The following is a 10,014-nucleotide window of genomic DNA, read 5'->3' as shown; positions in this document are numbered from 1 at the left end:
GTTCTTTGTAAATTCTGGATATCAGCCCTTTGTTAGATGGGTAAACTGCAAAAATTTTTTCCCATTCTGTTGGTTGCCAATTCACTCTAATGACTGTTTCTTTTGCTGTGCAGAAGCTGTGGAGTTTGATTAGGTCCCATTTGTCTATTTTGGCTTTTGTTGTCAATGCTTTTGGTGTTTTGGTCATGAAGTCCTTGCCTATGCCTATGTCCGGAATGGTTTTGCCTAGATTTTCTTCTAGGGTTTTTATGGTGTTACGTCTTATGTTTAAGTCTTTAATCCATCTGGAGTTAATTTTAGTGTAAGGTGTCAGGAAGGGGTCCAGCTTCTGCTTTCTGCACATGGCTAGCCAGTTTTCCCAACACCATTTATTAAACAGGGAATCCTTTCCCCACTGCTTGTTTTTGTCAGGTTTGTCAAAGATCGGATGGTTGTAGATATGTTGTATTGCCTCCGAGGCCTCTGTTCTGTTCCATTGGTCTATATCTCTGTTTTGGTACCAGTACCATGCTGTTTTGATTACTGTAGCCTTGTAGTATAGTTTGAAGTCTGGTAGTGTGATGCCTCCCGCTTTGTTCTTTTTGCTTAGAATTGACTTGGCTATGCGGGCTCTTTTTTGGTTCCATATGAAGTTTAAGGTGTTTTTTTCCAGTTCTGTGAAGAAGGCCATTGGTAGCTTGATGGGGATAGCATTGAATCTGTAAATTACTTTGGGCAGCATGGCTATTTTCATGATATTGATTCTTCCTAACCATGAACATGGAATGTTTCTCCATCTGTTTGTGTCCTCTCTTATTTCATTGTCAGTAGTTTGTAGTTCTCCTTGAAGAGGTCCTTTGTGTTCCTTGTTAGCTGTATTCCTAGGTATTTTATTCTCTTTGTAGCAATTGCGAATGGCAGTTCATTCTTGATTTGGCTCTTTTTAAATCTGTTATTGGTGTATAGGAATGCTTGTGATTTTTGCACATTGATTTTGTATCCTGAGACTTTGCTGAAGCTGCTTATCAGTTTCAGGAGACTTTGGGCTGAGACTATGGGGTCTTCTAGATATATAATCATGTCATCTGCAAATAGAGACAATTTGACTTCCTCCTTTCCTATTTGAATGCCCTTTATTTCTTTTTCTTGCCTGATTGCTCTGGCTGGAACTTCCAGTACTATATTGAATAGCAGTGGTGAGAGAGGGCATCCTTGTCTAGTGCCAGATTTCAAAGGGAATGCTTCCAGTTTTTGCCCATTCAGTATTGGCTGTTGGTTTGTCATAAATAGCTTTTATTATTTTGAGATACGTTCCATGAATACCTAGCTTATTGAGGGTTTTTAGCATAAAGGGCTGTTGAATTTTGTCAAAGGCCTTCTCTGCATCAATTGAGATAATCATGTGGTTTTTGTCTTTGGGCCTGTCTATGTGGTGAATTACATTTATGGACTTGCGTATGTTGAACCAGCCTTGCATCCCCGGGATGAATCCTACTTGATCATGGTGGATAAGCTTTTTGATGTGCTGTTGCAATCGGCTTGCCAGTATTTTATTGAAGATTTTCGCATCTATGTTCATCATGGATATTGGCCTGAAGTTTTCTTTTCTTGTTGAGTCTCTACCGGGTTTTGGTATCAGGATGCTGTTGGTCTCATAAAATGACTTGGGAAGGATTCCCTCTTTTTGGATTATTTGGAATAGTTTCAGAAGGAATGGTACCAGCTCCTCTTTGTATGTCTGGTAGAATTCGGCTGTGAACCTGTCTGGACCTGGGCTTTTTTTGGGTGGTAGGCTCTTAATAGCTGCCTCAACTTCAGACCTTGTTATGGGTCTATTCAGGGTTTTGACTTCTTCCTGGTTTAGGCTTGGCAGGAGGCAAGTGTCCAGGAATTTATCCATTTCTTCCAGGTTTACTAGTTTATGTGCATAGAGTTGTTTGTAATAATCTCTGATGATGGTTTGAATTTCTGTGGAATCTGTGGCGATATCCCCTTTATCATTTTTTATTGCATCAATTTGGTTACTCTGTGTTTTCTTTTTTATTAATGTGGCTAGTGGTCTATTTTGTTGATCTTTTCGAAAAACCAGCTCCTGGATTTATTGATTTTTTTATGAGTTTTTTTGTGTCTCTATCTCCTTCAGTTCTGCTCTGATCTTAGTTATTTCCTATCTTCTGCTAGGTTTTGAGTTTTTTTGATCTTGCTCCTCTAGCTCTTTCAATTTTGACGATAGGGTGTCAATTTTAGATCTCTCCTCGCTTCTCATGTGAGCACTCTTTGCTATATATTTTCCTCAAGAGACTGGTTTAAATGTGTCCCAGAGATTCTGGTATGTTATGTCTTCATTCTCGTTGGTTTCGAAGAATATCTTCATTTCTGCCTTCATTTCATTGTTTATCCAGTCAACATTCAAGAGCAAGTTGTTCAGTTTCCATGAAGCTGTGCGGTTCTGGGTTAGTTTTTGAATTCTGAGTTCTAACTTGATTGCACTGTGGTCTGAGAGACTGTTTGTTATGATTTCCATTCTTTTGCATTCGCTGAGGAGTGATTTATTCCCAATTATGTGGTCAATTTTAGAGTAGGTGTGATGTGGTGCTGAGAAGAATGTATATTCTGTGGATTTCGGGTGGAGAGTTCTGTAAATGTCCATTAGGTTTGCTTAGTCCAGGTCTGAGTTCAAGTCCTGGATATCCTTGTTAATTTTCTGTCTGGTTGATCTGTCTAATATTGACCATGGGGTGTTAAAGTCTCCCACTATTATTGTGTGGGAGTCTAAGTCTCTTTGTAAGTCATTAAGAACTTGTCTTATGTATCTGGGTGCTCCTGTATTGGGTGCATACATATTTAGGATCGTTAGCTCTTCTTGTTGCATCGATCCTTTTACCGTTATGTAATGTCCTTCTTTGTCTCTTTTGATCTTTGTTGCTTTAAAGTCTAATTTATCAGAGATGAGAATTGCAACTGCTGCTTTCTTTTGCTCTCCATTTGCTTGGTAAATCTTCCTCCATCCCTTTACTTTGAGCTTTTGTGTATCCTTGCATGTGAGATGGGTTTCCTGGATACAGCACATTGATGTGTATATTTTCTTTTTGAAAGTGTCTGTTCATATCCTTTGCCCATTTTAATGGGATTATTTGTTTTAGGCTTGTTGATTTGTTTATGTTCCTTATAGATTCTAGATATTAGACATTTGTTGAATACACAGTTTGCAAAAGCTTCCTCTCATTCTGTAGGTTGTCTGTTTACTCTGTTGATAGTTTCTTTTGTTGTGCAGAAGCTCTTTAGTTTAATTAGGTCCCATTTGTCAATTATTGTTTCTGTTGCAATTGAAGGCTTTTAGTTTTTCTTGCCTCAAACCACCAAATATGTTTTTTTAAGATTAAGTTTAAATTGAAAAAGTTATCCATAAACTTGGGGCAAAGAAACTGTTCAATATGTGAAAAAATTCTTTTGGGAATAAAGAAGTGTCAAGTATGATGACTGGTATGATTTTCTTTTTTGCTGGTAGAAGATCAAGAAATATAATTTTTCTTTGAATATCCAGTAAATGACTATTTATTGTTTCAAAAGTGTACATTAATATAAGCTATCTGTACAAACTCTAATGATAGTTGCTTTTATGTGAGATTGACCTTAAGTAAGATTAAAATGGACCTTACAGGAATTTGTTGAGCTACTAATAAACATAGTGATCCTGAAACCTGCAAAGTTAATTAACAATATATTTCTAAGTGAATTTCACATTTTATATGAAAGGGAAATTTCTTAATACTATAAAATTTAAAGAATTTGAGCAAATATGATTTGACAGTAGAGTCTATTATTTTATAGCAAGAACATAAAAAATTGAAGTTCGAATATGACAGAAATAGTTCTGTCCCATTCTGTGGAGGAAGTTATTACTTCCTAGCCTGCCAGTAGTTTTATAGGTATTATAATATGGGAGTCAAAGACCTTGGGTCTGTTTATAGCTAGACCCAAGTTCACCATTTCCTTAGGTGTTCTACAACAAGGCCTTGTCTAACAACAACACAAAGCAATAATGTCTAAAATAACCTTCACACTGAGCCTCTTAAATCAGTTTTGTTTACCCGTAAAACAGATGAAGTAACTGAGGCTGTAAGAAGTTAGTAACTTTCCCAAAATTGCAGAGCTAAATAAGTTTCCAGGCTGGGGCAACTGTGATACAATTGAGTTAAGGATACAAAAAAATGTAGCAGCAATACGGTAGCAGATGATCAGCCTGACTAGCTACCCCAATGAGAGATGCCAATGGGCTACTCAAATGGAGATTTTTCAAGAGAAAGTGAAATTCTCATTCTGGAGTTCAGGAAGTGGGTAAAGAGAAATTGACATCCAACTAACATTTGAATGGTGAACCTAATAAATCATCAGGTGTGTGTGAGTGGAGAGGAGAATTGAGGCCTTGGAGGAAAGGAATGTCAGGTAGGAATGGGCCCTATAACATATTGAAGACTAAGGGAAGAAAGAAATTTAAGGAAGAGTTGCTCATTTTTGTCAGATATAATTGAGGAGTCCTTTGGGGGTAAAAATAAGACCTTTGAAATAAAATGGACATCAGGGATCTTCTCCTAGCATGGAGGACCCCAGAAGTTTGGCAGAGCAGTAAGTGACGATTTTAATAAACCTATTTCTCACCTAAATGAGGAAGGGCTAATTTTAGAACCATAGTGAAACAAGATGACACATTTTATTACAGGATTTGTTTCCTCCTTAAAGACATGTCTTCTTTTTTCTCAAATGTTCTTTGGACTTCCTTGAATCCTTACATTTTTAATTTCGTTTATAAAATACTTTTTCATTATCTTTATGGAATAAATCACAGATAATTTATTGAAAAAGCAAAGAGATAATCATCTTAATTTTTCTATTACATAACAATGTTGCTCTTAAAATGATTTTTACAAAGTTTAAAAGGTGCTTAAATTTAGAGCCAAGTCTTTTTTCTTTTGTCATCTTTTTATAAACCAAAGAGCGTGCGTTATTTATGTCTTTGATGAGATGTACAGTATGTTGTAAGAGAAGATGTCCTCTGAGTGCTTTGAAGAAGCTCATAAAATGGTGGAAAAGATGCCAAAAGAGATCATTCATTAAAATTAGTGCATATCTAGTGGTTCGTTGGCTTGAATGTACACTATGAAATTGTTTATTAATCGATTGACTATGTCCATATATAACAGCTCAGCACTGGGTACACTTATGATGGGTAAAAACTGCTCTTTGATATCATCTGACGTTCTTTGTTTTTGTTTTTTTCCCCTGAGATTGTCTCTTTAATCAGGTAACATTTGAGGGTAGGAGAGAGAACATGCCATGCTGTGTGTGTGTGTGCCCGTGTGTGTGTGTGTGTTTTAAATAGACTTCATCTTTTAGAGCAGTTTTAGGTTCACAGTGAAATTGGGTGGAAAGTAAAAAGAGTTACCATATATCCTCTGTCTCCATACTCACACAATCTCCCCCACTATTGATATCCTACAGCAGAGTGGTACATTTGTTACAACCAATGAACATACACTGACATATTATCACCCAGAGTCCATTGTTTTCATTAGGGTTGACTCTTCATGTTGTAAATTCTATGGATTTGGACAAGTGTATAATAACATGCATCCACCATTACAGTACCACACAAAGTAGTTATACTGCTCTAAAAAAATTCTCTGTGCTCCATCTATTTATCTCGCTCTCTCCCCAACCCCTGGCAACCACTAATCTTTTAACTGTCTCCATAGTTTTGCCTTTTCCAGAGTGTCATATAGTTGGAATCATACAGTGTATGGCCTTTTCAGATTGGCTTCTTTCACTTAGTAATATGCACTTAAGTTTCCTCCATGTCTTTTCATGGCTTGATGGCTCTTTTTTTTTTAGTGCTAAATTATATTTCATTGTCTAAATGTACTACAGTTTATTTATTCATTCACCTACTGAAGGACATCTTAGTTGCTTCCAAGTGTTGACAGTTATGAATAAAGCTGCTATAAACATCTATGTGTATACATACATGTGTGTGGACATAAGTTTTTAACTCATTTGTGTAAATACCAAGGAATGTGAGTGCTGGATTCTATAAGAGTTTGTTTAGTGTTGTAAGAAACTACCAGACTGCCTTCCAAAGTGGCTGTGCCATTTTGCATTTCTACCAGCAATGAATGGGAGTTACTGTTTCTCCACATTCTCACCAGCATTGGGTGGTGTGGTGTTATTGATGTTTTGAATTTTGGCCATTTTAATAGGTATGTAGGGGTATCTCATTGCTGTTTTAATTTGCAATTCCCTAATGACAAATGATGTGGAACATATTTATATAAGCTTATTTACCATCTGTATATCTTCTTTGGTGAGATGTCTATTCAAGTGTTTTGCTCATTGTTAAGGTTTTTTTTCTTATTGTTGAGTTTAAAAGTTCTTTGTGTATTTTCAATATCAGTCCTTTATCAAATGTGTCTTTTGCAAATATTTTCTCCCAGTCTGTGCCTTTTCTTCTCATTCTTTTGACATTGTCTTTAACAGAGGCAAAGTTTTTAATTTCGGTAAGGTCAAGCTTATCAGTTATGTCTTTCATGGACAGTGTCGTTTGTGTTGTAAAGGGAGCTGTTAAAAATACCAAATGCCTAGTCTCCACTTTTAGATATTTTATTTTAATTAGCCTGGGTGAAGCCTAAACCTCAGCATTTTTCAACTCTCCATTCAATTCTAAAGTTGAGAAGTACAGGTCTAAAGCCATGGAGACCTTTCTCTAGTTTCAGGCAGTAGCTTTCTATGATTAAAGCAAAAGCAAAGTTACTTTTTGTTTTACTGGTGATAGTCTACTTTCCTGGCTTTCCTCCTACCTCTTGACTTCTTTTCAATGTTACTCAATGTAGGGGAGATCCAGGGCTCCTCCTAGTCCACCATTTCTTCTTTAGCTAGAGTCTGTGTCTGGGTGATCTCAGTCAAATAGCTTTAAATACGCTCCATAGGCTGACAACCTCCAAATGTATAGTTCCAGCTCTGAAACTGGCCCTAAAATCCAGACTTGTATATCAACCCATCTTCTTCACATTTCAACTTGGATGTCTTATAAGAATGTCAAACTGAACCTGTTTCAAATGGAGTTAATGAATCCAGCTCCATTCCTCACCAAACCTGTGCTTCACTCACTCCATCATGGGGCAGGAATCACCGTTGATTTTTCTCCTTTCTTTAATTCCTACATCCAATGCAGAGGAAATCTTGTATATTCTAGTACCAATTATATCTGAAATCTGTTCATTTCACTCTATCTCCACTACTTCAACTTTGGTGGAAGCTACCACCTTCTCTTGTCTAGGAGACTTCAGCGACTTCTCTCCTGCCACACTTTGTTCCTTTCCACCTCCTTATCTGGGCATGATCCATCTCCACATATGAGTCACAGTGAGCTTCTTGATTGAAGAGTCGAAGAGCAAACTCTTCTTTCTTTCCCTCTAGACTCCTGAATCTCAATGTGATTTCTAGAGTTCCACCAGCCATTTGGCGTCCGTGAATTGACCTGCCGGAGGAAAACAGAACCCAACAGTGCTGACTATGATGGAAGTGGAAGGAGCTTGAGTTTTTGATGATATCATGGAGCCACTATGCCAGCCCTAGAACTGCCCACTTCCAGATTGAGCATCATAAATATCTTTACGTTTTAAGCTATTGATACTCAAGGTTTCATCATTTGTCTTTAATGTGAACTTACAGACATACTCCTACACCACAACCTTAGAATCTTTGTCTGTCTTATCCAATGCCAGAGCCCCTGGGATGAGAACAGCTTGGATAGTCAGGAGGCAGTCAAAGAAATTTTTTTCTGGGGATGGGCATGGTGACTCACGCCTGCAATCCCAGCACTTTGGGAGACCGAGGCAGGTGCATCACAAGATCAGGAGATCGAGACCATCCTGGCCAACATGGTGAAACCCTGTCTCTACTAAAAACACACAAAAAATTAGCCAGGTGTGGTGGCACGTGCCTGTAATCCCAGCTACTTGGGAGGCTGAGGCAGGAGAATTGCTTGAACCTGGGAGGCGGAGGTTGCAGTGATTGCACTCTGGAGATTGCGCCACTGAACTCCAGCCTGGGCAATAGAGAGAGACGCCATCTCAAAAAAGACAAAAAGCCAAAAAAATTTATGTTCTGTATTTCAAAGTTTATTTCAAATTATTTACTATGTATTTGTGATAATGACTTTTAAATAGTCATGCTTTTTGAAAAACAGTTTTTATAAAAGAATATTTGTTGAATGAATGCATGGATGAAAGAAAGTACCTTTTTGTATCCCTGCCAGGCTACTTATTTTTGCTCTTCTGCCTTAATCTCCTTTCACATGTATAACCTCTCCTTTATCTGGCTTGCCACTGTATCCTCTCCTTTTTAACCCCACCTGGCCCTAGATCCCTGGCCTGGCTTCACTCTGCTCATTACACCCTCCTGGCTCATGGTAGCCTGAATTTAAACCCAGACAAAATGTATGGTTGCGAGTCACTTCAAAAGCTCACCTTCGTCTTCTAGTTCCCACTCTGTGCCTTCAAAGCCCAGACACAGTGGTGTTCTCCTGGATGCACCACGTCCTCTTATTTTCCTCTTGCTTTTCTTGTGGCACTTATCATGCTCTAGCTTGCAGTGTCTTCAAAAGCGAACATTTCTCTCTTCCCTATGATATTATAAACATTTTTAAGAACTAGGTCCATGTCCTACTTTTATTTGTCTCCCCAGCAAATAGCAGAGCGTTGCTATGTAGGTGCTGTTCAGGGAGTTTCTGTTGAATGGGGGCAGCATAGCATACTAGTTAAGCCATGGTCTTTGGAGACAAGAAAGCCAGAGCTCATACCTACCATTTGCTTGCTGTGTCAACCACAGGAAAGCCACCTAATTTCTCAGAGCCTCAGTTTTTCCATTTGTGAAATAGAGACAATAATAGTATCTGCTTCAGAGAGTTGTTGCATATCTCTTTGAAAGAGATAATACATATAGGATATTTGGCACAGAGGCTGACAGAGAGTAAACACCCATTAAGTAGTTACTATTACTATTAAGGTATTTTTTAATGAATGAATACTATCATGTTCATGGGACAACACAAATTAGCATTCTCACAGATAATTATAGAGTGTGCCTAGTAGATTATGCTGGTATATTGGGATTACACAAATGCACATACACCAAGGATGTTGTTATATACCCACAAAGGAATTTTCTACTTTTAAAATATAGCAGAGACCTGAGCAGACTGACAATGAAGCTGAAGCCACTTATTTGTTTGGGAAAGTAACTAGGAGGAAGCGGAGGTTGTGTTTCCATCTGTATGTTAATGGTGTTAATTTGCCTAAATTTGGAAAATGTAGTGTTCAGGTTAGGACTCCTGGTCGCCAACCTCAAAAACTGTCTCTAGCTAATTAAAGGAGAAAGGAATTTATTGGCAGGATCTTGCTGGGGGTGGGGATGGGGTGCAGTTCACAGAATCACTGGGAAAGCTGGAGCCCCAGGCTCATAAAATGGTGGCAAACACAAACACAGATGCAACCAAAGAGACCGAACTACTAAGGATGCTGTCGTGGACCCTGTGTCCCCAGATTACTAACTGTCACATTGCTGGACTCTGTAGCTCTCGACGCCAGTTGCTGCAACCTTTGGGATCTCGATTCCTGTGGAACCACAACATCTGCATGCCTTGGTCATTCCTCCCAGATGGCTCATCTGGTGAACCAGGCTTGGCTACACCTGGCTCCTCCAGCTGTCCTGAGGAGGGGAGGGAAACATCTGCTTTTTCAGGTTCTGCAACAAAAAGTCAGGTCCTGCCTCCCACCTGCTTTGGGAGTACCCATCCCTCAGAGGCGCTTGAATGCTAGGTGCCTCCTGTAAATATCCGCTAGTGCTACCAAGAAAGAGAAACCTGACCTGAAACAGGACCGGAAATAAAAGGCTGAGAAGTGATCCCTTGCAGGATTTCTCATGCAGCTGATAGACATCTCCTTCTGCAAACTCTTCTCACCCTTAATGTACGTGAAATAA

The sequence above is a fragment of the Sapajus apella genome, unplaced genomic scaffold (genome assembly GCF_009761245.1).
Source record: "Sapajus apella isolate SASKATOON/1434 unplaced genomic scaffold, GSC_monkey_1.0 scaffold103, whole genome shotgun sequence".
NCBI classification, from domain to species: Eukaryota; Metazoa; Chordata; class Mammalia; order Primates; family Cebidae; genus Sapajus; species Sapajus apella.
This window is presented reverse-complemented; position numbering follows the sequence as displayed.